Below are 27840 nucleotides of genomic sequence, written 5' to 3'. Positions count from 1 at the left end.
TGGAGGGCTACAGTCCATGGGGTTGCGAAGAGTCAGACATGACTGGGCAACTAAGTGCGTGCGCACATACACACACACATGGCAACTAAGCGTGCACACACACAGGAAGAACCCACCTGGGCAACTAAGTGCACACACATATGCGTGCACACACACACACACGGGAAGAACCCACTTGCCAATACAGGAGATGGCACTTGGTTTGATCCCTGGGTCAGGAAGATCCTCTGCATGGGGACAGCATGCTATCCCACTCCAATACTCTTGCCTGGAGAATCCCACAGACAGAGGAACCTGGTGGGTTACAGTCCATGGGGTCGCAAAGAGTCCAACACAACTGAAGTGATTTAGCATGCACCCACGTACTTAGGAGAAATCCAAGTGTTTATATAGAGTCCCTCGAGAGTCAAATATAGTAGAAAACTAGTGTAAGGACGGTAAACAACAGAAAGACACTTCTGGATGTAGATACATGTGGTACTTGATATTAAGGACTACTAGTCTTTTATTTAACTTCCTGTGGACACTGTATAGTGAAACTCAGGGCTGACAACCTACAGGAATTTTTTCTCACCCTGTGATTGGATAGTAAGTAGCAAGTGTACTGGAAATTAGGGTTTTCACCTTAATTCACGAAATTAAGATCCTGATCAAGTTGTGATACAGGAAGAGATAGACCAGCTTTTTTCCTTCAGTATGCTGTTCCCTCAGTCGGTGAAGAATCCGCCTGAAATGCAGAAGACCTGGGTTCAATCCCTGGGTTGGCCAAGATCCCCTGGAGGAGGGCACGGCAACCCACTCCAGTATTCTTGCCTGGAGAATCCCTATGGACAGAGGAGTCTGGCAGGCTACAGTCCATGGAGTCACAAAGAGTTGGACACTACTGAGCGACTAAGCACACATAACATTCCCTAGTATTGTCAGAGCAAAACAGATGGTTTGTCACCTCTGTAAGTTATGTTAGAAATATAACCTTAATATTAGGGGGGATAAAAAGATACTTTCCTTACTCTTTTATGTATAATGTTTCTGGTTGGTGAAACTCAGTGGAGATGTTGAGACTGAAATATTATTGGTGGAGGCCAGATAATACAAGACTTTGCAGGCCCTTTGATTTAGTTCCTGAGTATCCTTTCCTCTCATAGTGCAAGTAGTTTAGTTGCTTTTAAGTCTTTGTACCTTAATAAACTAAAAGTGACTTCCCACATGGTACAGTGGTAAAGAATCCACCTGCCAATGCGGGAGACACAAGAGTCTCGGGTTCGATACTTGGGTTGGGAAGATCCCCTGGAGCAGGAAATGGCAGCCTACTCCAGTCTTTTTGCCTGGGAAATCCCATGGACAGAGGAGCCTAGCAGGCTACAGTCTGTGGGATCAAAGAGTCAGACATGACTGACTAAACACACACACACAAATTTAAAATAGCTACCATTTATTATGCTTCACAGTTGCTATTAATAATTGCTTTTGTTTGGTATTCATTCAATCTTAACAATTGTATGAGGTCTGTTAAAAGTGGACTTTGCATGTGAAAAGAACTGAAGCACAAGCTTGATAATTTGCCTAAGGTGAGGTTACCTAGGCCACAATGTGGAGAATGGTCCTGGGAGGAGAAGAATGGCTCCAAGGAGACCAGATAATAAGGGTATTATAGTTGCAGTGAGGGAAGATGGTGGCTTGGACTCAGGTAAGTAGCAGTGGGCATGGAGAGGTGACATGGAGACGTTTTTTAATGCATTTTCACAGAAAGACTCGGTGATTCCTTTTGAGGGAAGACTTCCAGCACTCCTAGTGGCTGCACTGATGGGCTTGTCGGACACTGAGCAAGGAGATGTTGGAAGAATAGGGTTGTGGGTGAAGATGTTGATGAAGGATCTAGGGATGTGTGTTTTAGGATAGGAGAAACGGACATGTTTAAATGTTAGTGGGATGGTTTTGAGAGAGAAGATATAGAAAAGAGACATTTAATGTAGAATGAGAAGTGAGTAGTAATCCAGAGTGGAGTGGAAGGACTGGCCTCTGATAGATGAACTCTTCTGAGGCTCTAAGGCTAAACAGAGACTTGCTAGGTTGGCCTGTTAGGAAATTTCTTATATTCCTATTCTTAAATTCCTTGTGGACTAAGGTGGCAAGTTGAATTAGTTTTATCTTAAGGCTATTTAAAATTAACCAGAATGAAGGCAGTTATATGCCAGTTATATCCCATGGACAGAGGAGCCTGGCAGTCCATGGGGTCTCAAAGAGTCAGACATAAGTGAACGCACGCACACACACACATGCCAATAAATATAATAGTAAAAAATTAACCAGAATGAGACTGCTCAGTCTCAATCTTCTAGTCACTCATATTTCTTATGTTAGCATGGATCAGCTTATTACCGTGGAAGATCATCAGATTCCCAGATTACCATCTGCTTTCTCTGATCCTTTCATTTGATCGTTGCATCTAGTTTAGTGGGTCTCAACCCTGTCTGTCCCCAGCTGAGACACTTGAACCAGTCTCTGGGGATGGGGTAAGGGCATGGGTGTTTTTTTAACAACTTTGGGCTGATGCTAGTAATACACAGCCAAGATTGAAGACCATGGCTTAATTCTTGTACTTTCAAGATCTAAAAGTCTTGTGAGAGCTGTTACTTATTTCTCAGTTCAGGAAAGCCCCTTTCCTTCAACCAACTGGTTTAGAAACTGCTTAAATTGAAGTTCTGAGCAAAAGCTTATATATAGGCTTGGCCAAAAATCTTTGTTTGGGTTTCTCCAGAAGATGTAATGGAAAAGCATGAATGAACTTTTTGGCCAACCCAGTATAAAACATTAATTGTTAGTTGAGTATCTTTGCAGTTTTATTAGTTACTCAGTTTTGTATGGTTTTTAGTGTATTCATTTTGCCCTTGGGCTTATTTCTAACATGTTTCCTGTTATAAATGTCAGGGTATTCTAAACTGCATCCAGCATGGTGCCACCTATTTGATGGTGTATATTCCTTATAGACTTGAAGTTTTTTAACCTTAAAATTCTTTTTTATTTCAGCCCCCAATAATATTATCTATTTTAAAATATTTCGACAACATATATACCCTCAAATGTTTGTATTCTCCAGATAGCCAGAATCTAGGGCATGATCCAAGTAAAAAGATATTAATAGGGTAAGAATATAATTCAAAATTTTCTCAAGGTTCTGCTGGGGAGAAGGTTTATAATTAATCAGTTGAATACTTGAAATGGACATAAACATTTTAGAGCTAGCAACTATTCAAAAACATAAATGTTTTAGGATGAAAAAGCTTTTGATAGTTGTAATAAGCTTGAATTGTTATTTGGTACATGTTATAAATCACAGCTTCTATTATTACATAAACTTCTATTATGTTGGTTTGTGAGTCTTGGTTAATGGGTGTCATACATTTTCTGTACATTTATAAATTCTGCAAATTAAAAATATTAATTCATAACCCTAGAAACAAAAATGTCATCAATAGAAAGGCAGCTATCTTACATGACTTTTTAGCAAGTTATGGCTGTTATTTTTCTTTACCTGTTTCTAAGGAAAGCATAGTGTGTTTTTATAAGTGGGTTCATGTGTAACATCTATTAGTACTTACTGCAGAGGAATGGTATTGACTGTTTAATTTCAGTTGTCTACATTTTCAAAACAATGAAGACATATGAAGACTATAAAATAGAAATAGCCCCTATTCGAAATAGTTGAACATTTATTGTATCATTTGCTCTACAGAAGCAATCTCATTATTAAAGTAAATATTGCCAGTTTATGTGCATATTGTAGATTCAGGGCTCTATAATGTACATTATAACTTGTAACTATCAAGTACACAAATGTAATGGATATTCTGGATTATTTTCAATACAGTTTTATATAAAACAAAGATTCTGTGCCTGTGTGCTAAGGAGTGGTTTTAATTTCAACTGAAGATTTGAAAGTTTTCTTATAAATTTTACCTCCCTCTTTTTTGGCAGATGAACTATCCAAGAGAAAGGATGAAAGCAGATTGATTCTCCACCTACTTTTTAGATTTCAGATTCACCTGTGTTTTAATAGTTGCCTCCATGCAGTCTTATTCAGTTAAGATTTTCTGGTTTGTAGTTCTTATAATTGTACTGGGGCTCTGCAGTAATATATTTGTGAGATGTGCCTGCATAACAATTTTCCAAAAGCACATCTAAAACTAATATATAAATGTGCTCTATAAAATCAGTGGTGGTGGCTTAGTTGCTAAGTCGTGTCTGACTCTTGCGACCCCATGGAATGTAGCCTGCCAGGCTCCTCTGTCCATGCAGTTCTCCAGGCAAGAATACTGGAGTGGGTTGCCATTTCCTTCTCTAAGGGATATTCCCCACCCAGGAGTTGAACCTGGGTCTCCTGTATTGCAGGCAGATTCTTTACCATCTGAGCTATGAGGAATTGATTTAACGGTTTAGTAAATCTGATTTTCTTTTTTTAAAGAAATCTTGTATGATACATGAAGTTTATAAATAGAGGTACCCTGATTTTCCATTATATTTTTATTCTTTCAAGTTAAAAAGAAGTCCAAGTCTTGTGTGGTGATTGGGCGTGGTATGGGGGAGGGGTGCAGAGGAAGAGAGAAAGGTATAATTCCTGAATTTTGAGTTCTGACTCAGAACCCTTCTTTAACTTAAATGAACACAGTTATCTACAGGAATAAAAAATACTCGTTATGCCTATTCAGTATCACAGGGATGTATTACTCCAAAATTAAGCCAGCTCAATAGTGAAGAAGTCAGTAAGTCAAATTATGAGTTATAGAAAAATTTCTCAGCTATATCTTACCTTGAATACATCTAGTCTTCTGAAAACCTCTTCCAAAGAACTGGCTACTTTTCCAGCTTGGTCCAGGGCTGCTGTAACATCCATCATAGTGGTCTTGAAGGGGAAGAGCAGAGTGGTACAGGGTTTTCAGAACACTTGGGGGCATGTTCATGATTAATGCCCACACTTTGCTATGGTCATAGTAATGGAATGAACTGTTGGCACTTAGGGGCTTCCCAGGTGGCTCAGGTAAAGAATCTGCTTGCCAATGCAAGGAGACATAGGAGACAGGAGTTTGATCCCTGGGTTGGGAAGATCCCCTGGAGGAGAGCATGGTAACCTACCCCAGTAATCTTGCCTGGAGAATCGCATGGACAGAGGAGCCTGGTGGGCTACAGTCCATGGGTTTGCAGAGTCAGACACGACCGAGCATGCACACGCTGGCACTTAGTGTGCTGGAGCCAGGGATGCTACACATCCTCCACTGCTCAGCAAAGCCGCAAGTTGAGAACCACCAATGCGACCCTGAGTATTCATTGGAAGGACTGATACTGAAGCTGAAGCTCCAAAACTTTGGCCACCTGATGCGAAGAGCTGACTCACTGGAAAAGACCCTGATGCTGGGAGAGATTGAGGGCAAGAAGAGAAGAGGGTGACAGAGGATGAGATGGTTAGATAGTATCACCAACTCAATGGACGTGAGTTGGAGCAAACTCCAGAAGATGGTAAAGGAAGGGAAACCTGGCGTGCTGCAGTCCATGGGGTCGTGAAGAGTCAGACACGACTTAGTGACTGAACAGTAACAATAACTTCAGGGATCAGAGGTGGTGGATGGTGATGAAATGACCCAATCAGCTTTCAGCTTGGGATAATAGAAGCTAAAAAGCCCTGACGTAACAGATGACAATGTGTCAGCGTACTAATACCATTAGTAATGCTGATAGAGCTTAAAAATAATCCATTTTCCTTTAGGTTTACCTGGGCATATTTCTTACTTGTAGTCTAAGCAGAGCAATACTAGAAACTGGTATTCTAGTACCAGAGTGGGATATGAAGCACCATTTTGAACCCTTTATTATAGCATCAGAGTCTTCAGGAACACAGGGGAGTCCCATCAGAGGCACATTCAAGTTTTATACATCCAACTGTATGTGCTGGGCCACAGAGAAAGAGAGAGGTTGAGAATTGAAGTCATGCAGTCGCTTGTGCCTACCATTTCTCTTAGTACTCCCAGGACTAAGTGTTCAAAGGGAGACAGTAATCCACAACTCCCTAAGTTGGTCATAGATTCTTTGTGTCTTGTAGTGTGAGCTTCTCACGGCGCAGAGTGTGATTCTAGTGTTTAAAGATAAGTATTTTTTACACAAGATGGCCTCAAATGCAAGCCAACTACTTCATCTGGTGCTCACCCAAAGAATGAGCCATCTGTTTGAACACTGAAGGGAAAATTGGCTGTGTTGGACACATTGAGTCTGCCTCCAACATGGTCTGTAAATGTTGTGTACTGTATCTTTTAAAGGTGACTTTGATTTCCAAGCATAATTCTGACTCCATGAGGGTTTTTTTTCCCTTGTGTATATATCTGTGCACAAGATACAACTCCATCATAAATGCTGTTATCTTTCCAATTTTCCTGTGTTACTGGATAATATACTTGCAACAGTTCTTTATCTTCCAAAGTATATGGAGGCCTTTTAAAAAAGTCTTCATTCAAGGAATTAAAATAATGACCTGACTATAAAGCAGGGTTTTGAGCAAATGTCTTTAGTTTATGCGTGCACGCATGGCCAGTCGTGTCCGACTCTTTTGCAACCCCATGGACTGTAGCTCGCCAAGCTCCTCTGTCCATGGGATTTCCGAAGCAAGAATACTGGGGTGGCAAGTGGGTGGGATTTCCCAGGCAAGAATCCCTCCGCGAAGGGATCTTCCCAACCCAGGCTTCAAGCCTGGGTCCCTTGTGTCTTCTGTATTGCAGGTGGATTCTTTACCACTGAGCCACCTGGGAAAGCCCTTTCTTTAGTTTATATGGAGTTGTAAATGACCCACACAAAGTCGAGATTATTATAAAATTTTATCAAATTGCATCTTTAGTGAAATAAGCCCCAGTCACGGCAACATCCTGCTAGGAGTGCCCTCTGTCCCGTCCAGTACATGATGTGGTGGTTGTCTAGGGCTAGATGATGATGCATTAGACCAGAGCTTTTTTTTTTTTTTTTTCTATAAAGCACCGAATAGTAAATTTTCTGTAAAAGACCAAAAAAGGCTTTGAAGGCCTTAAAGTCTGTTGCAACTACTTGATCCTGCAGTTGTACCAAGAAAGCAGCCACAGACCACGAGAAAACAAATGAATGGGGCTGCGTCACCATAAGACTATTTTTACAAAGAAATGACAGGCTGGATTGGGTGCACTGGATTCTCTGAGTTAGAAAATGATGCCCAAGGCAGTGTTTCTCATATGTGATTCCCATATCAGCAGCCCTGACATCAGTGCAAACTGTTAGCAGTGCAAATACTCAGACCCCCTCCTCCCTCCCAGTCATAGCTACTGAGTTAGAAGCTGAGGCTGAGGTCCAGCAATGAGGGTTTTAACCAGCTCTCCTAGAGGTCTGACACATGCACACTGAAGTTTGAGAATCACAGCTCTAAAGATCTAGATTCCTGGGACCTCCCTGGTGGTCCAGTGGTTAACAATCTGCTTGGGGGATACAATCTGCTTGGGTTTGATCCCGGGTTTGGGGAGATCCCACATGCTGTGAAGCAGCTAAGCCCCTGCACCACAACTACTGAAGCCTGTGCACCTAGAGAACGGAGAACAAGAGAAGCCACTGCAATGAGAAGCCTGTGCACTGCAACTAGAGAGTAGTCCTCGCTCGCCACAACTAAGAAAGCCTGCACGGCAATGAAGACCGAGCAGAGCCAAAAATAAGTAAAATTGTACATAATCCCTCAGTCATGTTCGGCTCTTTGCAACCCCATGGAATGTAGCCCGCCAGGCTCCTTTGTCCATGGAATTCTCCAGGCAAGAATATTGGAGTGGGTTGCCATTTTCCTTCTCCAGGGGAATCATCCCGGCCCAGGGATTGAACCTGGGTCTCCTGCATTACAGGCAGATTCTTTACCATCTGAGCCACCAGGGAAGCCTACTATTTTTTTATTTTATTTTATTTTTTTAATTTTTTAGTGAAAATTTATTTTTTCAAAATTTACATTTGTTTTTGTAAACAGGTCTACACTTAACAGCTTTCAGATTTGGTACATTGGAGAATTGTTTTTTTATTTTTATTTATTTATTTAATTAATTAATTTATTTATTTTTTATGGAAGCCTACTATTAAGAGACATCTCTAAGTATAAAGACAGGTCAACTTAAAAAGTATCAGCAGATAAAATGCTTGACTTTATCTTATAATCTATAGATAATACATTAGAATATGTAATGAATCTATACACCTTTTCCAAAGGAATACTCAAGGTAGAAGTAGCAATAAAGTTATAAATGATAATCATCAATCAGATGAAATAATTTAGATGAAGCTTTTCTCTCTCAAAGAGATGGGGACTAGGCAAGATTTTATATATATATATATCTGTATAAAGATCTAGATCCTTAAGGTGAAATCTAAAACGATGCAAGATGTTTTCGATGGTGTTAGCCCTGGTGCACTAAATAGTAAAGTGATTTGAGCACTGAAATAACTGTGAGTACTCTATTGAGTCAGAAAGTAGTTTTATACTTCTAGTAAGAAGATATTTGTTTTTCAATTGATGAAGTTGTCTTTTCTGTTTAATATGTGGGAGTGTATTCTAAATTTCTGTTGAAAAATTTCCCTTAAATTTGAGACCAGCTTTCCTTTGTGTTATCACCGTATAGTACAGTTGTGGGATTCACAGAGGGATTCAGTTTAGAGCAGAACCTAATAATGATGATCCCTTGGTTTCCCGACCAGGGATCGAACCCTGGGCCCTGGCATTGAGAGTGCCGAGTACTAATCACTGGACCGCCAGGGAGGTCGCAGCTGCTTTATTTCTGATTGATGTATCAGCTTGGCCTCCACCCCTGATTGTACAGTTTGATCACGTGGACTAGGGTTGTGCTGACTGTGATGGGGCCTTGCATCCTGTGGGCTCACCACGCAAGAGTGGCTCAGGAAACTTTGATTCATCATCCTCTCATGGTCAGGCCCTCCTCCTGTCTCTGTGGCCTCACCAGACAGTTCTGTGGTGAACATTACATTCCTGATTCTAGATTCTGTGTCTTGTAATCACAGTGACCATCCTGTTTCGCTGATTAATTTTTAGTGTGGCTTGTAGATGGTGCTCATGAAATGAGTGAAATGTGACAGGCTTACAATCCATAAAGAAGCCGGAGTAAAAGCATCCTTCTCTAGATGGTTAACTCTATTTGGGCCTTGGCACCAGGGTGATCTGAGGGCCCTGAAAGACTCACTAGGCTAACTCAGTCCTCTTCTGTTTTGTCTGATCCTATGTGGCAGCTTGGGCCATATCCACTGTCCATAGTGGGTCAAATATTGGATCAAAAACATCCCCTGACTGTCTACTTTCCCAGCATAAACTTTGGAGGCAATATCCTCTCAATGTGTAACATCTCATTGAGGGACTTCCCTGGTGGTCAAGTGCCTAAGACTTTGAGCTCTCAATGCAGGGGGTCTGGGTTCCATCTCAGGTCAGGGAACTAGATCCCACATGCTACAGGAATTCAGATCCCATGTACTGTAACTAAAGACCCGGCACAGCCAAATACATAGATACTAAAAAAAGAAACATTACATTGATTAAAGTCTCAGGGTTGAATGTTGTTTTTTTTAATGTAGTTCCTTTTGTCACCCAGTTGCTGCTGTGTTGATCAGTGTAGCTCTTCCTAGGCTGCCCTTTTGGTCTTCAGACAACTCTGATCTTGGGAAAGCTTCTGTCTTGTTGCTTTGGCTTCTGCTTCTCTGTTGCACCTGCGGGTGTGCTCAATCGCTCATGTCCGACTCTTTGTGATCCACTTCTTAACACATTTTCATGTCTCGGTCTAGCCACATGGCTGCTATTTTTTAAAAGTTTCATTGGAAGATAATTGCTTTACAGTGTTGTGTTAGCTTCTGCCGTACAACAGTGTGAATCAGCAGTAAGTGTACCTATATCCCCTCCCTCTAGAGCCTCCCTCCCACCCCGCCTCCCGAGGTCCCAGAGCACTGAGCTGGCCTCCCTGTTTGAAATGTCTTTTCATTGTACTCTGGGTCAGCCTCATTGTTTTCAGATTCTATTTTTTTTTTTTCCATAAGGGTGTGTGTCAAAGGAGTCTTTGCATCTCTATAAAACTTTAAATTTTTCCTTATGCTTGACTCTGCTGCTCTGAATGGTATCTAACTTTCAATTATATTTTCTAATTGGTGAGTGTTGTTGATCTGTGTCCTGTGTGTCTCCACTGTTGTGGAGTCCTTCAGTCATGTCTGACTCTTTTGTGACCCCATGGATTGGGATTTTCCAGGCAAGAATACTGGAGTGGGTTGCCATTTCCTTTCTCCAGGGAATTTTCCTGACCCAGGGATCAAACCCAGGTCTCCCGCCTGACTTTCCTGTATTGCAGATGGATTCTTTACCGCTGAGTCACTGGGTGAGTGTAGAATAACACTATTGATAAATTTATCTTCTATCTAAGAGCTGTGCTCAATTCTCTTATTATTTTTATGAGTTGACTGATTTGAAGATCAAATCACCTGCGAATAATCAGCCTTATCTTTTTCCTTCCACTTCTTATCTTTAAAAAATCTTACTGCCTTGTTCTGGATGCCCAGTACTGAATAATACAGATTGTAGGTATACCATTTTCTTCCTTTCCATTTTTAAGATATTGTGTTACATTATTCAGGTAGCCTGTTGAGTAATCTAGTATTACTTTGAATTCTATTCTTTTGTAGTATTACTTTGTATTCTATTCTGTTTTCACCCACTAGAATCTTTAGGATCTTCACTTTTTCCTTAGAATTTTGCAACTATATAAGGATATCAGTTCAGTTCAGTTCAGTCGCTCAGTCGTGTCCGGTTCTTTGTGACCCCATGAATCGCAGCATGCCAGGCCTCCCTGTCCATCACAAACTCCCGGAGTTTACTCAAACTCATGCCCATTGAGTCGGTGATGCCATCCAGCCATCTCATCCTCTGTCATCCCCTTCTCCTCCTGCCCCCAATCCCTCCCAGCATCAGGGTCTTCTCCAATGAGTCAACTCTTCACATGAGGTGGCCAAAGTATTGGAGTTTCAGCTTCAGCATCAGTCCTTCCAATGAATACCCAGGACTGATCTCCTTTAGGATGGACTGGTTGGATTTCCTTGCAGTCCAAGGGACTATACCCTGGTATAAATTTCTTCTTATTTCTTATAGCATGGCTTTTCAGCCTGAAGACTTATGTCTCTCTCTCTCTCTTTTTTTTGGCTATGTGTGGTGTCTTAGTTCCCTGACTGGGAATTGAACTTGGGGCCCATGCAGTGTCCTAACCACTGGACTCCCGGGGAATTCCCAGGACTTATGTCTTTTTAAGTCTAAAATTTTTCTTACTTTAGTTGGCTCTTCCTCCCTCGCTCCCTGAATTCCTATTTGGCTACTATTTGACTTAGTTTAGTTTGCATTCTCCAACTTTTTTCTCATATTTTCCACTGCTTCACCTTTTTGGTTTACACTGTGGGATTTTTTTTCAACTTTCTCTTCTAGGTCTCTGTAAAAATTTTATTTAAATCATAGTTTGAGTTTTAAGAATCTTTCTGGTTCTCTGTCCTCTTTTCAGAGCCTCATGCCTCAGTTATTGTCTCAGATATTCCCAAGTATACTAATTATATCATGTTCTTTTATTGAAAATGATAGATTTAAACTGCATAACGAGAGAGGTATTAATAACATACTGCTCACAAAACTAAAAAGTTCAGTGATAGGCTTACTTTATATGTAGATTAGTTTGATATGGGAGCTTATATGATTCAGCTCAACAGAACAAAATAGGTTAAGCCAAAGATGAGGAGTCTTAGGCCTAAAACATAAATATTTTCTGCAATCATGTAGTTTAGAAAAGTTGGGAAGTTTTGAATATGAAGGGGCAAAAGGCAGATGAGTATTTTATTAAAACAAAGAGTAGTGAATTAGGGACTGGCCAGTATGTACTATAAAAATTGTCCATCCTGGAACTTCCCTGGTGGTCCAGTAATTAAGACTTCCTGCTCCCAATGCAGGGGGCATGGGTGCGATCCCTGGTGGGGGAACCAAGTAAGATCCCTTATGCTGTGGTCAAAAAAATAAAGAATTTGCTAGTAGAGCTGATGGCAGGGAGCAGAGAAAGAAGTTCTTAATGACTAAAAATACCTCTGTATCGATGCCTAAAATGTCATCAATTTTGTGAAAACAGGAAAATGTTGCTGGGTGGGTTCAGAAGATTAAAAACTATTCATCATTTACATTTTGGTGCAATTGTCCTAATCAGTTTTCCTATTTCTAGACGGGATCAGCGCATACTTATGTATATAGAGGAACATGGATAGTTACTGGGGAGACAGGGCAGGATTTTCCCAACATGACATCAAGGACGTCATGTCCTTGAGAGAAGGATGTCCTAAGTAAAGGAGGATTTGAAGAAAGGGAAGTGAGAGGAACATGAACAAGCACTCCATTACTTTGATGTAATTTTACCCTTTTCTCCCAGAGACTGAATCTCCTCTCTATTCTCTCTCCCCCTCCCCGCTTATTCTTTTAAATTAAAGTAACAAATAAAGGAAAGAAGGATTCTTGGCAGTAAATAACTAGCTTCAGTAATTTATGTCAATTTCTACCCTCTATCTGGGGCTTCCCAAGTGGCTCTAGTGGTAAAGAACCTGCCTGCCAATGCAGCAGACAAAAGGGACTCAGGTTCAATCCCTGGGTCAGGAAGATCCCCAGGAGGAGGGTGTGGCAACCCACTCCAGTATTCTTGCCTGGAGAATTCCATGGACAGAGGAGCCTGGCAGGCTACGGTCCGTGGGGTTGCCAAGAGTTGGACATGACTGAGCAACTAACACATTTAACAGGTACTGTGTAGGTTTTATTTTTTTATTTTTTATTTTTTTTGACTCAAGAAAAACATTTATTATTCTTATATTTTGACTTGTTCTGTAGTTTCTCCTGGATTTTTTTTTCATTTTTTCTCTTTTTCTCCCTTTTTTATTTTTTATTTATTTATATTTTCATTTATTTTTATTAGTTGGAGGCTAATTACTTTACAATATTGTAGTGGTTTTTGTCATACATTGACTTGAATTAGCCATGGATTTATATGTATTCCCCATCCCGATCCCCCCTCCCACCTCCCTCTCCACCCGCTCCCTCTGGGTCTTCCCAGTGCACCAGGCCCGAGCACTTGTCTCATGCGTCCAACCTGGGCTGGTGATCTGTTTCACCCTAGATAATATATATGTTTCGATGCTGTTCTCTTGAAACATCCCACCCTCGCCTTCTCCCACAGAGTCCAAAAGTCTGTTCTGTATATCTGTGTCTCCTTTTCCGTTTTGCGTATAGGGTTATCGTTACCATCTTTCTAAATTCCATATATATGTGTTAGTATGCTGTAATGTTCTTTATCTTTCTGGCTTACTTCACTCTGTATAAGGGGCTCCAGTTTCATCCATCTCATTAGGACTGATTCAAATGAATTCTTTTTAACAGCTGAGTAATATTCCACGGTGTATATGTACCACAGCTTCCTTATCCACTAATCTGCTGATGGGCATCTAGGTTGCTTCCATGTCCTGGCTATTATAAACAGTGCTGCGATGAACATTGGGGTGCACGTGTCTCTTTCAGATCTGGTTTCCTCAGTGTGTATGCCCAGAAGTGGGATTGCTGGGTCATATGGCAGTTCTATTTCCAGTTTTTTAAGAAATCTCCACACTGTTTTCCATGGCGGCTGTACTAGTTTGCATTCCCACCAACAGTGTAAGAGGGTTCCCTTTTCTCCACACCCTCTCCAGCATTTATTGCTTGTAGACTTTTGGATAGCAGCCATCCTGACTGGCGTGTAATGGTACCTCATTGTGGTTTTGATTTGCATTTCTCTGATAATGAGTGATGTTGAGCATCTTTTGATGTGTTTGTTAGCCATCTATATGTCTTCTTTGGAGAAATGTCTGTTTAGTTCTTTGGCCCATTTTTTGATTGGGTCATTTATTTTTCTGGAGTTGAGCTGCAGGAGTTGCTTGTATATTTTTGAGATTAATCCTTTGTCTGTTGCTTCGTTTGCTATTATTTTCTCCCAATCTGAGGGCTGTCTTTTCACCTTGCTTATAGTTTCCTTTGTTGTGCAAAAGCTTTTAAGTTTCTTTAGGTCCCATTTGTTTATTTTTGCTTTTGTTTCTAATATTCTGGGATGTGGGTCATAGAGGATCCTGCTGTGATTTATGTCAGATAGTGTTTTGCCTATGTTCTCCTCTAAGTTAACCAAGAGCTAGTGCAGACAGTTCTGGTCTGTTTGTTTAAGATAAGTCTCTTCACCTGATACACATACCTCCTGAGTGATAAGACCAGGCTCTGTGGGAGGCAGAAGAGAGGCATGAGGTCTGTGTGTCCTCTGGATTCCTGCCTATATCACCTGTGTACCACCTCCACCCTCTACACTAGCAGTCCCCAATCTTTTCGGCACCATGGACTGGTTTCGTGGAAGACAATTTTTCACGGACCTTGGCGGGGAGATGATTTCAGGATGATTCAAATGCATTACATTTATTGTGCATGTTGTTATTATTCCACCAGCTCCACCTCAGATCATCAGGCATTAGGTCTTGGAGGTTGGAGACCCCAGGTCTAGACGATGAGCCTGTTCTCTGTCTTCCTGGTGTCAGGCATGGTGCCTGCCTGCAGTGGTGGAACTACTGAACTGAATCATTCTACCTGACATTCAATTTTCTCTGTAATTACAACCTTAATGTAATTTGCCTTACTTTTTGTCCCCATAATATTTGGAAAACTCGTTACTCAGTGTATTTCTTATGCTAGTTTATATTAAAATTTAAAAATATTAGCTTTATGGTAAAAAGGAATTACCAGTTTTCTTTCTCTCTAATGGAGATGTCAACTTTTTTCCCCCTTGGGGAGGGGAAAGATGAGGGTTGCTGTATACAATTCCTGATGCCCATTAGAAATTTGAATTTCAGATAAAAAATGAATATATTTGTAATATTGGTATGTCCCAATTGCTTGTTTTTTTTTTTTCCCCTTCAAACTTTAAACTTTTAATTTTACATCAGAATATAGTCAGTTAACAATGTTGTGGTAGTTTCAGGTGAACAAAGGGACTCAGCCATACACAAACATGTATCTATTCTCCCCCAAACCCCCCTCCCATCCGGGCTGGCACATAACACTGCGTAGAGGTCCATGTGTTATACAATAGGTCCTTGGTTCTCCATTTTGAATACAGCAGTGTGTACATGACTTTCCCAAAGTCCTTAACTATCTCTTCCCCCTGGCAACCATGAGTTCATTTTCTATGTCTGTGAGTCTCTTTCTGTTTTATAAGTAAGTTCATTTGTATCATTGCTTTTTAGATTCCACATATAAGGGATGTCATATGATATTTCTTCTTTGTCTGACTTACTTCATCCCCAATTGCTTGTTTTTTTTTTAATCTGAAATTTTAATTTAATAGGGTGTCTCTTTTTTCTCTGCTTAATTTAGTAACCCCAGGCTCTCCTTCTGGTCAATATAACTTTATATCTTGAAGGCCCAAAAGAAGATTCTAGAGACCCTAAAGGACAAATAGCATTTCAGAGGCCTGGGCCTGACTCAGAAGCTATGATCTATCAGTCAACACCCTTTTCTTCTCACAGAACCATCTACATTACAACCAGAGGTAAACAGATCCCCAACTAAGAGCAGATATTACCACCCTGCTTCCCTCCTTTTACTGTAGCTACTGTGCACAAAGCCCCAACCTGCTGAAAGGTGCTCTTCTGGCAGCGAGTGTAGAAATACAAATATTTAATATTAATATAAATTAGTATACAGGGGCTTCCCAGGTGGTCCAGTGGTTAAGAATCTGCCTGCCAATGCAGGGGACACAGATTCCTGGTCTGGGAAGATCCCACAAGCTGTGAGGCAACTAAGCCTGTGTACCACAACTACTGAGCCTGTGTTTCAGAGCCCGAGAGCCGCAACTACTGAAGTCTGCATGCCCTAGAGCCCCTGCTTCACAACAAGACAAGCCACCGCAGTGAGACGCCTAGGACCCACAACTAGAGTAGCGTCCACTGGCCACAACCAGAGAAAAAAGCAACAACGACCCAGTGTGGCCAAAAATACAAATAAATAAATGAAAAAGAATATACAGCTCAGGAGCCGTCAGATGGCAGGGGTGCACAGCTCAAGGTGTGGGGAGAGGATGCAGACCTTCATGTGTCTGTCCCAGCATCTCCATGTGTTCACCAACATGGAAACTCTCCAAACCCTGTCCTTCTGGGTTTTTATGGCGGCTTCACTACAGAGGTGTGATTGAGGAAATCACTGGCCATTGGCAATGGATTCAACCACCAGTCCCTTACCTAGTTGGTTTCCTTGGCAACCAGCCCCCATCCTTAGGTGCAGCCCCAAAGTCACCACATTAACATAACAAATGTCACCCTGATCACTCAGGAAATTCCAAGAGTTTTAGGAGATCTTTACCGTGAAGGGGGCTTTCATGGTAATTCAGAAGATAAAGAATCTGCCTGCAATGCAGGAGACTCAGGTTTGATTCCTGAGTGGGGAAGATCCTCTGGAGAAGGAAAGGGCTACAATCCATGGGGTTGCAAAAAGTCAGACATGACTGAGCGACTAACACTTTCACTTTATTTTGCCAGGAAGGAGATGAAGACCAAATATACATTTGTTATTATAAATGACATGTCACAATACTCTTTCCTCCTTTGCTGCACTCGTTTCCCTGCTCCAGATTTGATGGAGGGGGGACAGTTCTGTAGTTATCCTACTCCGCGTTCACAGAGTAGAAATCAGGTTGCGGGGACTTCTGGTTGGTGATCCTAACCCCACGGCATTGTCACACCACCAGGAAGTGCACAGGTCCTCCCGGAGGTTCAGGCCCTTGGCTTTGAGATGGCTGATGTTCACAGATGTTGGGGGAAGGTGCTCAGAGAGCTCAGGCTCTGAATTCCCACTGTCTAAGACCACAAGTTAATTTTTTTTTTTTTAAGATTTTTTTTGTTGTGGACCATTTTAACAATCTGAATTGAATATGTTACAATATTGCCTCTGTTTTATGGGTTTTTTGGTTTCATGTCCAGGAGGCATGTGGGATCTTAGCTCCCTCACCAGGGATCGAACCCTCACCCCTGCACTGGAAGGTAAAGTCTTAACCACTGGACCGCCAGGGAGGTCCCCACAAGTTAATTCCTGCTAGGGGTCTTGGATTCATTTCCCAATGGCATGTGGGTCTGGAGGAACTGGACCTGGAATTAGGCTAAAATGCCATGGATGTTATCTTTTAAGACAGCAGATTTTACTTCCCCCCGCCCCCCCCCCAAATTTTAGCATTAGGTGGTAGAAATAATGCTAACAGTGTATATTAATAACTCATTTTAAAAGGGATCATCACTTTAACAGAGGATATTTATAATGTATTTTTTATAGTAATTAGTGCCTGTGAAAGTCTTAGTCACGGTCATGTCCTATTCTTTGCAAACCCCTGGACTGTAGCCTGCCAGGCAAGAATACAGGAATGGTAGCCATTGCCTTCTCCAGGGAATCTTCTAGACCCAGGGATTGAACCCAGGTCTCCCGCTTTGCAGGTGGATTCTTTATCATCTAGCCACCAGGGAAGCCCCAATTATTGCCTAAGCAGTGGCAAAAAGTATTTTGTTTCTATAACAAGGTAACAACATTTAAAACCTAAAAGAAGTTAATATTAACCTGGTTCTTAGGAAGAGGTTTAATTAGAAGTAGCGTTATATATACACCATTGTGTTTGGTCTGTCAAGTATATAAATTTAAATAACCAATAAGTCTTTTCATATCTGGTATAATTTGGGGAAATTTGCCTGCTCCTGAGCTTTGGCTGCATTACCTAGATAATCCACGAGATGGCAGCAGAGAAATGTTCATTTAAATTTATCATTCAGAGAGCTTGTTTTAAGTGTTTTTTTAATAAACTATAGACAAATCTTTGTAATTTGGTCCTTTCTAAACAAAGAGTAGCCAGTGAGAGCTTTAGAGTGATTTCTCAGGTCTTTTATGAAAGATATAATGAAAATTTTATTTTCTTTATTTATCTTACAGTCATTTATCATATTTTGCTATGAGAGTCACATCTAAATGCCAATCAGAGTATATGCTGGTCTATGTGTTTCCATCACAGCATTCCAACTAGTCATCTCAGGGAATCTGAGACCAACAGACTGTAGAATCTTACTTAGTGTGTTCTTTGTGGAAATTTATAACATACTTGTACCATCACTTAGGAACAAGCAAGAAAGTGAAAGTGGTTTTCAGGTTGAGGCCTGAGCTTGTCTGGGGGGGTATGTGGTGGGTAGATTAAGAAAAGAGGGAGCCCAAGGGGAAAAGAATATTTATATACAGAGTTCAGTCTTCACCTAAATTTATACTATCTTACATTTTTGGCTTCATTTTTGCTTATTTGTTTCAATGGGTAATTGGACTTTTTGAGTCAGAAAGAAAAGTTGTTTTCCTGTGATTGACCTCAGTTTTCTAGTTCTAGGTTCATGTATTTCTTATAAAGTGATACAAGGTGTAAGTCTGTTCTACAGATATAACTAATAGGAAATTGATCATCATTGCTGTGGACCATTTTTTTGAATTTCATTATGCCCAAAACTTGGTGAACTTTACACACACACACACGAATGTGTTTTTGTTTATAGAAATAATAGATGCTTGCTGCAAACTTTTAAAGCAGATAGGAATATATGACATAGAAAATGAAGTCTCCCATAATCCTTTGAGGTAGTTTGTTAATATCCTCCTAGGTATTTTTCTAGAAAACATTTGCATTTTAAATGAAATAAGATCATACAACACTGATGTTCAGGTGTGTGATCAGTCGTGTCTGACTCTTTGAGAACCTATGGACTGTCGCCTGCCAGGCTCCTCTGTCCATGGAATTTTCCAGGCAAGAACACTGGAGTGGGTTGCCATTTCTTTCTCTAGGGGATCTTCTCAACTCAGGGATCCAACCCGAATCTCCTGCATTGGAAGGCAGATTCTTTAGCACCCAGCTACCTGGGAAGCCCGTGATAAAACATACAAACAGGTAAAACCGTTGAATGTGCACTTGTGCACTGTAGAGGCTGTGTTTCATATGTTCTGTATCTCTATGCGCTTTTACCAGTTGCAAGGGCAAAATATAATGTTTGCAGTGCATTAATGCTCTGATTTCATTCATGCAACAAGTTTACATTGAGTACCTTCCGAGGCACTGTTCTTGTTGGAAAAAAGATTTGCCCTTGGCATACTGAATTTTTAGTGGGTAGAGAGGGATAATAAGTGAATAGACTAACCTTATAATATTAGATTGTGATCAGTGCCAAGGACGAACAAAGAGATGAACAAAGCAGAGAAAGTAGTTGCATTTTAAGTGGGTCAGTCAGGGAAGGCCCTACCAATAGGATGAATAAGATGACATTTGAGCACTGATTTGAAAGGATGGATAAATGGGGAAAGAGTGCCCCAAGGAGGAGGAGGAGCGGATGCCTGGACCTCAAGATAGCAGCGTGCTGTGCAAGTGTGTGGTTGGAGGGCACTGACCAAGGGGGAGGGTAGGACATGAGGTCAGAGGGAAGAGGCCACACAGAGGGAAGTGGGGAGTACCTTTACTGAAAATGCTGACACCTGCTAATGACACTACTGGCTATCATTCTGGGCCCTGGTGTTGTAAGACCCTTTCCTGTAATCCTTATTTCAGCTGGACTTGGAATGTTCCTTTATTTCAGCTGGATTCGGACATCCTCTGCTCTTTCCAGCTCTGAGCTCTCACTGGGGTATTCCCACCAGAGCACCTTCTTGCACATATCCCATCCCTTTCAAACTCTGCCTGATCCAGGAAAACTTGTGTCATCCCAAGTCTGGCCTCGCACATATTTGACCTCCTTTTTAGCACTCTTTGTGTTCAGTGGACCTTCTCCATTACCACTAGCACACGTAACCCTGAATGAAAAGTTCCTTCAGGTCAGGAATGATCTTATGCATATCTGCATCCCCTCAGGACTTAGCTCTTCGTCTTACATGTAGTAGATGACCTTAGATATTTGTGGAACTGAATTTGGTGAGGCAAACCATTTCCTGTTTTACAGCTATAGAACAAGAGCGAATCCATAGCTGTAAAGGGTTCTGGGTCATTGAATGAAAGCTGCTCCTTCAGCAGATCAGAATTGTGCAAAGCTGTTAAGTGTATACTTTTGAAGAGCAGGTTTTGCTGTGTTGCTGAGTTCATGTTACCATGACAACCTTAACTTTTGGCACTTTCTGAATTTTAGTGTCCTACTTAATTTCCTGTGTTGGGTTCTGAGAAACCAACTTGTTCTGTCCCCGTTGCTTATGTGCATTTTTGAACTGAAAATCATTTACGAGTTTATTTTCCTTATTAGGTTATCAATTCCTTAAAATTGGGGGACTTTGTCTTATTGTCCTTATGATGCCTCATAGCACCAAAGTATGCTCTATATATTTTAGACAGTGAATGTAACAGTACACATTTTAGATGAACCGAGAAATGATTGATGTGGTGTGTGCATGCTAAGTTGCTTCAGTTGAGTTCGGGTCTTCGTGACCCTGTGGACCACAGCCTGCCAGGCTTCACTTTCCCCAGGATTCTCCAGGCAAGAATACTGACATGGGTTGCCTGCCGCCTTCCGGGGGATCTTCCTGACTCAGGGACCGAACTCGAGTCTCTTACCTCTCCTGCACTGGTGGGTGGGTTCTTTACCACCAATGTCGCCTTGGAAGCCCACTGATGTGGTAGGTAGGCTAAATATGGTTGCCTCAAAGACATCAAGTCCTAATTCTTGGAACTTGTGAGTGTATCATCTTTTTGTGTTGTAAAAGAGACTTTTGAAAGTGTGATTAGATTAAGACTTCTGTGATGGGGAGATGATCCTGGAATATTCAGGTTGGGCCAGTGTAATCTCATGGGTCTTCATAGGAGGGAGGCAGGACCCCAGTTAGTAGTAGAAGGCATGGTGATGGAAGCGAGATGTTGGAATGACGTGGAGAGGGGACAAGAGCCAAGGAATGGAGGAGTTTCTAGAAGCTGAAAATGTCAAGAAAGTAACCTAGTACTTTGGGACCAAGTGCATGGCTATTGGAAACAGTGTCAGACACCCTGACTCAGGTGGAACTTCTCTGCAAGAGCAGCATTGACTCTGAGCAACTGGAATAGCTAGCAAACAAAGAAAGTCAACAAGAAGGCTAGACTGCAGTGTTAAAAAAGGTCTGTCTTCTGTCTCACAGATTCTAGAATATTCTTTCAAAGAATCAGTGAATTTGTCATGTAACATTTTTCTTTTTTTCAGCTGTGCACAAGCAAAGCGCTCACAAAAATCAGCAGGATTATGTTCCTTAATTAAGGAAAGGAGTATTTAAGTTGTGACCACTGGAACTTGAGATAAGCATCTTCTTTTTGCTTCTAAAGTTATCTGTGCGTGTTCTGGTCCAAATCGACTTCCCAACTTCCCAGAATTATTACTATGACTTTTTTTGCAACACTGTGCAGTATGTGGGATCTTGGTTCCCCCACTAGGGATTGAGCGCATGCTCCCTGCAGTGGAAGTGTGGAGTCTTAACCACTTGACCACCAGGGAAGTCCCTCAGACTTGTTTTTTGTTAGAACTTTACTGATAAGTCATTTGCAGAAAACGAGCATGACATTTCAAGGTCTGCAACTAATGTTCCCTTCACCTCTAGCTAAGGCTCACAATTTCGCATGTTTGTTCTTTTGTTAGTATTACTGCCAAAAAGAGGGAAAGAACAGAGTTTGTATTTTTCCTTCTTGTCCTACAAGGACTGAAGCTTGAGATCCTTCCTTTCTTGGTAAGAAATGGTTTCATACTCCTTGTGACTGGGCTGCCCGGGGTTTCTGCTCACTTTTGTTTTAAGAGAGGAAGATCACTTTTGAAAAATGGTATCTTAGCTACTTCCATAGTGCAGGACCAAGAAAATCCAATGTGCATGCTTCTCACTGATTTATGAACAACCGAGTAAAAACGGGTGACCTCATGCATCAGGCACTCAGGTGAGCAGGCACAACAATTAAAGATAGTAAGTGTGAAGTCTCTGTTGTGGGCATTGTGGGGTAAACAAGGCAGCTTTTCCCCCCTCTCTCTCTGTCAGCTTTTCTATTTGTAAAATGAGGTCATGCCGCTAATCCAGCTCAGAGAATAGATATGAGAAAAGTGAATAAACTCAACATTGTTGTCGGATTTTTGTATAAAATGCCTACATCCTGAGTTTTTAGACAGATTTATTGTTATTGTTAGAAACATATGTCCATTAACATACTAGAAGATGCCTTTCATTAAAAGTTGGTAGGGAAATGAAAAACTTTACGCTTCAATAAAAGGTGCAGAAACATCTGGACATACACACACACAGAGAAATGAATCTAGACACAGATCTTAACAGCCTTCATGGAAATGAACTTGAAGTGGATCATGGGTGAGAGAATCCGCCTGCAGTGGGGGAGACCTGGGTTCGACACCTGGGTTGGGAAGATCCCCTGGAGCAGGGCATGGCAACCCACTCCAGTATTCTTGCCTGGAGAATCCCCATGGACAGAGGAGCCTGGCGGGCTACAGTCCACAGGGTCACAAAGAGTCAGACACGACTGAGCAACCAAGCACAGTAAGACTGTAAAACTCCCAGAAGACGACACAGGAGACAAATCTAGGTGGCCTTGAGTTTGGCGTGAATTTTTAGATACAGCCTCATGAATCACTGATGATTGACAAACTGGACTCAATTAAAAATAAAAAATTTTGCTCTGCAAAAGTCACTGTCAAGAGAATGAGAAGACAAGCCACAGACTGGGAGGGAGGAAGTATTTGCAAAAAATATATCTGGTAAAGGACTGGTATCCAAAATATACCAAGAACTCTTTAGACTCCATAATAAGAAAACAAACAACCCAATTAAAAATTTGGCCAAAGACCTTAAACACCTCACCAAATCTGCCAAGATATACAGACAGCAGATAAACATATAAAAAGATGCCCCCCTTCAGATGTCATCAGAGAAATGAAAATTAACACAACAGTGAGATGCCACCATATACCTCTTACAGTGGCCAAAATCCAGAACACATATAACACCAAATGCCAGTGAGGATGTGCAGTAACAGGAACTCTCACTCATTGCTGGTGGGAATAGAAAATGGTACAGATATTCTGGAAGATAGCTTGATGGTTTCTTACAAAAGTTAGCATACTCTTAGGCGATCAAGTCATAAGATCGTATTATAGATCATTTGATCTTATCACATGAAAACTATACTGTTATTCATTCCTAATCATTGCTGCCTGTGTTCCAGAAGCACTGGGCTTATAAAGTTATGAAGAAAGTCCTATTCCTATATGATTTTCATGTATCTTCTCTGTTGATATGTGGTCTTATCTAAAACTCAATAACGTGATCAGTATCAAGATATGTAGGTCTGAACTATGTGACTGTTTGCCACTGGCCCTTAATATGTGAATAACTTTTTATTCAGTAGGTTTCTTTCACTTAACTCTACCTCCTCACCTTCTTTCTTCACTGTTCCTGCCAAAATAATTTTCTTGGTTTGGATTTGACAAATGTATCTGTCAGCTATGGCTGTGCAACAAATAACCACAAAATGAGAGGTTTAAAACAGCACCCAGTTGGGACTTCCCTGGTGGTCCAGTGGTTAAGACTCTGCACTTCCACTGCAGGGGCTGCAGGTTCCATCCCTCATCAGGGAACTAAGATCCTGCATGCTGCACACTGTGCCCCCCTCAAAGAAAAACCCACAAAAACAAAAAGACCCTAGCATCCGTTCATTAGCCCACAATTCTATAGGTCAGAAGTCCAGCACACAGTAGGACTGGGTTCTCTGTTCAGGATGAACTCAAGACCAAAAGCAAGGTGTCAGCCAGACTGAGTTCTTGCCTAAAGATTCTGAGAAGAAAAAAAATCAGCTTCTAAGTTCATCCTTGTTGTTGGCAGATTTCAGTTGTTTGCAGTTTGGGGACTAAGATTTATGTCTCTTTGCTGGCTGTCAGCAGGGACTTGCTATGGACAACTTGATTCCACTGTGTTGTGGCTCCTGCATCTTCAGGCCAGCCATGGTGAGTAGAATCCCTCTCAGGCCCCAAATCTCTGATTTCCTCTTCTGCTCACAGCCAGGGAAAACTCCCAGCTTTGAAAGGTTTCAGGCCATTAGGTTGTGTACATCTTGATAATCCACTTTTCTTAAAGTGACCTGTGTCACATTATGTAATCTGACCATGGGAGAAAAACTAAGATTATGGCATCCAGTCCCATCACTTCATGTCAAATAGAAGGGGGAAAAGTGGAAACAGTGACAGATTTTATTTTCTTGGACTGTGAAGTCACTGTGGACGGTGACTGCAGCCATGAAATTCAAAGACACTCATTCCTAGGAAGGAAAACTACGACAAACCTACTCACCATATTACAAAGCACAGACATTACTTTGCAGACAAAGTAATATAGTCAAAGCTATGGTTTTATTTTTTTTTTTGTCTAGTCAAAGCTATGGTTTTTCCAGTTGTTATATATGGATGTGAGAGATGAACCATAAAGAAGGCTGAGCTCCAAAGAATTAATGCTTTTAAACAGTGGTTCTGGAGAAGACTCTTGTGAGTCCCTTGGACAGCGAGGAGATCAAACTAGTCAATCCTAAAGGAAATCATCCCTGAATATTCATTGGAAGGACTGATGCTGAAGCTGAAGCTTCAATTCTTTGACCACCTAATGTGAAGAGCCGACTCACTGGAAAGACTCTGATGCTGGGAAAGATTGAGGACAAAAGGAGAAGGAGGCAACAGAGGATGAGATGGTTGGATGGCATCACCGACTCAGTGGACATGAATTTGAGCAAACTCCGGGAAATAGTGAAGGACAGGGGAGCCTGGCATGCTTTAGTCCATGGAGTCACAAAGAGTCAGACATGACTTAACAACTGAACAACAACAACAACAACAAAATATGGAGAAAAAAAGCCATCAGATTCACAGTACAGAGGATTTGGCAGAGTGTGTATGGGGATGAGTGAAAGAGGCAGGACTTCTTAGGGGTCCATCCTCCTCCCCTCCCTAGAATCCCGTAACAAATCAAATCTGTGAGCTTTAAAAGCCTTCTGCAGAGTCCTATGGACAACCCAGATTCCTTCTGTCCCCGTCTGCCTCTGTCACATGTCATTATTCTCCTATTGTCAATCCTCCCTCAAGGCAGCATCTCATGGCACAATTCCCAAATGTTCCCAAATGTTCCCAAATGCTCGCTGAGCTCTATCACACCAGTCCTCTGAAGCTCCAGCTGCTCAAAGCTTGATCCTTGGGGATCCTTGGCTTGTAAACAATCCATGTTGTCAGATATGGGGTGGGGAGTGGTAAGTGGGGGGGACACCCTGCTGATTTTCTCTGAGAACAGCCTATGAATATTAAGATATGTTGCAGTTATTAAAGACAAAGCAAAAACAACGACAAAACTGAAGAAAGCACAATTCCCAAGCCTACAGAGCCTATAGTCACTTGACTGAATTACTTAAAATCTTAAGAGCTGACAGTCCTCAAATTTCTATCAAGAGACCAGAAATTAAGTTTTTGCAGTCTGCCATCTGGGCCTTGAATACAAAAGAAAATTGTATATAATCCTCAGTTCCAGTTTTGTTTGGAGACAAGAAATTTTTTAAAAAAGAGGTATTTGGCAGCAAAACCTGAGAAATGACATGGTATCCTGTTTTAACCTGCTCATTCGTCATGGCACCTGAGTGTCTTGATGATAAGTACTGTATAAAATTATGCACTTAAAATGCTTTATTTAGTCTTTGACCTGGAACTTTTTTTTTTTTTTAATATAATTTTATTTATTTATTTTTGGCCATGATGGGTCTTTGTTGCTGTGCAGTTTTTCTGTAGTTGTGGAGAGCGGGGGCTACTCTAGTAGTGGTACGAGGACTTCTCATTGCAGTGGCTTCTTTTGTTGTGGAGCACAGCCTCTAGGGCGCGAAGGCTTCAGTAGTTGCAGCTCATGGGCTTAGTTGCTCCGAGGCATGTGGGATCCTCTCAGGTAAGGGATTGAACCTGTGTCTCCTGAAATGGCAGGTGGATTCTCTACCACTGAGCCACCAGGGAAGCCCTGACCTGGAACTTCTTGATTTATAAAATTACATATTTTTTTCTTTTTTATTTAGATTTTTAATAGGTATAATTCAATTTTTTTCCCCCTGGATCTGTCAGTTAGTACTTTTTAAATTGCTGCTGCAAATAACTAAAACCTGTCTCAAACCACATTAAACTTTAAAAAGGCTGATATTTTTATGTTACTGAAAAATGCAAAGTTAAGTCAGGCTTTGGGGCTTCATTTAGAGCTCAACCATGTTACTAAAGCCACATTTTCCCTTCTATTTTGCTTTCTAAAATGTCAACTTTTATTCCAAGTCTGATTCCCCCTGGTGGTTGAAAGTGACTTCCAATAACTGACAGCACAGAGTGCAGTTGTTTACGTTCAGTGGGAGAAAAAAACATGTCTCGATCAATATTTCGATTTTCATGCTTACTGATCTTTTTAATTTTTTTTTTTTTTTTTGGCTACATGATGTGGCATGTGGAACTTCTACACAGAAACCTGTGTAGAATCTGTGCCCCCTGCAGTGGAAGCACAGATTCTTAACCATTGGACCACTAGAGAAGTCCCTGTTTACTGGATCTTATTAAGGCCAATGGCCACCCCTGAAGAGTGTCATAGCCAGGGAGAGTTGAATCATTGTAGGATAAGATACAAGCTTCCTTGGTGGCTCAGCAGTAAATCTGAGCCAATGCAGTAGGCTCGGATTCAATCCCTAGCCCGGGAAGTTCCCCTGGAGAAAGAAATGGCAACCCACTCCAGTATTCTTGCCTGGGAAATCCCGTGGACAGAGGAGCCTGGCAGGCTACAGTCCATAGGGTCCTAAAAGAATCAGACATGACTTAGAGACTAAACAGCAATAACAACAACAAAGGATAAGATACCCGAGGAGGAGTAAGATACTGGAAAACAAATCCAAGTGTTATATACCCGATACCAAATACTTGAAGACAAAATCTTCTGTATTTTAAGGAAATCTGTAAAAACCATTTTCCTATATAATAGTCCCCTCTTATCTGTGTTTTCACTCTGTGATTTCAGTTACCCCAAGTCAACCAACGTGTGTTAAATGTACTAAGTGGAAAATTCCAGGAATAGACAATTCATAAGTTAGAAATTTCTCACCCTCCTGAGTAGCATGATGAAATCTTGCCTCCTCCGCGAGGTCCCCACCACTCCGATCCTCAGCCAATGATGCTCTCCTGGCGTGATGACTCAGGACCACGTCAAGCAGACGATCTTTCTTCTGATGTATCAACCCAAGGTCAACAGCAGTGAAACTGTGGGTTAAATCCATCAAGGTCATTTTAAGACTCATGTGTTCTGCATGCGGCAGGTAGCCTAAACAATAAAATGTTTGCCTGAGTTCCCCGCCCCCCACCCCGAAACCTGGAGTTTAAGCTGAGAGGAGAGTCAGCAGTCAGGAGCTGAGCTAGTTAAGTCTCACAGGGGAATCACGGACCCTTCAACAGGGAACAGGCAGAGTGTCCCCTTGGCGCTCTTTTGACGTCAGAGGGCCTAAAGCTCCGCCCTCTGAACGTGCATGTGCAGAAAGTCTGCGTAGAACCGCCAATTCTTCTACCTTTTTCTGACCCCTCTTCCCCACGCTCCTGGTCACCTGCTGCTTTATTCTTTATCCCATAAATTCCCCAAATCCTTTGCCTGTGGGGAGGTGGGCTTGAGATGTGTTCTTCCCTCCCTCGCTG

The 27840-nt window shown here is 41.5% G+C and overlaps 2 long non-coding RNA genes across 2 annotated transcripts; one reads left to right on the top strand and one right to left on the bottom strand.

The window, feature by feature from the left end:
• Positions 1–26935, top strand: LOC122679362. The gene is made up of 3 exons (XR_006336372.1): positions 1–1260; positions 12683–12719; positions 26878–26935. It is a non-coding gene; the product is annotated as an uncharacterized LOC122679362 (long non-coding RNA).
• LOC122679363 lies at positions 4824–27637 on the bottom strand. Its single transcript, XR_006336373.1, has 3 exons — positions 27597–27637; positions 27260–27414; positions 4824–4900 (listed from the first exon to the last, which is right to left on the bottom strand). It is a non-coding gene; the product is annotated as an uncharacterized LOC122679363 (long non-coding RNA).
• Positions 27638–27840: the final 203 nt, after the last annotated feature.

The sequence above is a fragment of the Cervus elaphus genome, chromosome 21 (genome assembly GCF_910594005.1).
Source record: "Cervus elaphus chromosome 21, mCerEla1.1, whole genome shotgun sequence".
Classification (NCBI taxonomy): Eukaryota; Metazoa; Chordata; class Mammalia; order Artiodactyla; family Cervidae; genus Cervus; species Cervus elaphus.
The sequence above is the reverse complement of the archived record's forward strand: the minus strand, read 5'-3'. Positions and strand labels throughout refer to the sequence as shown.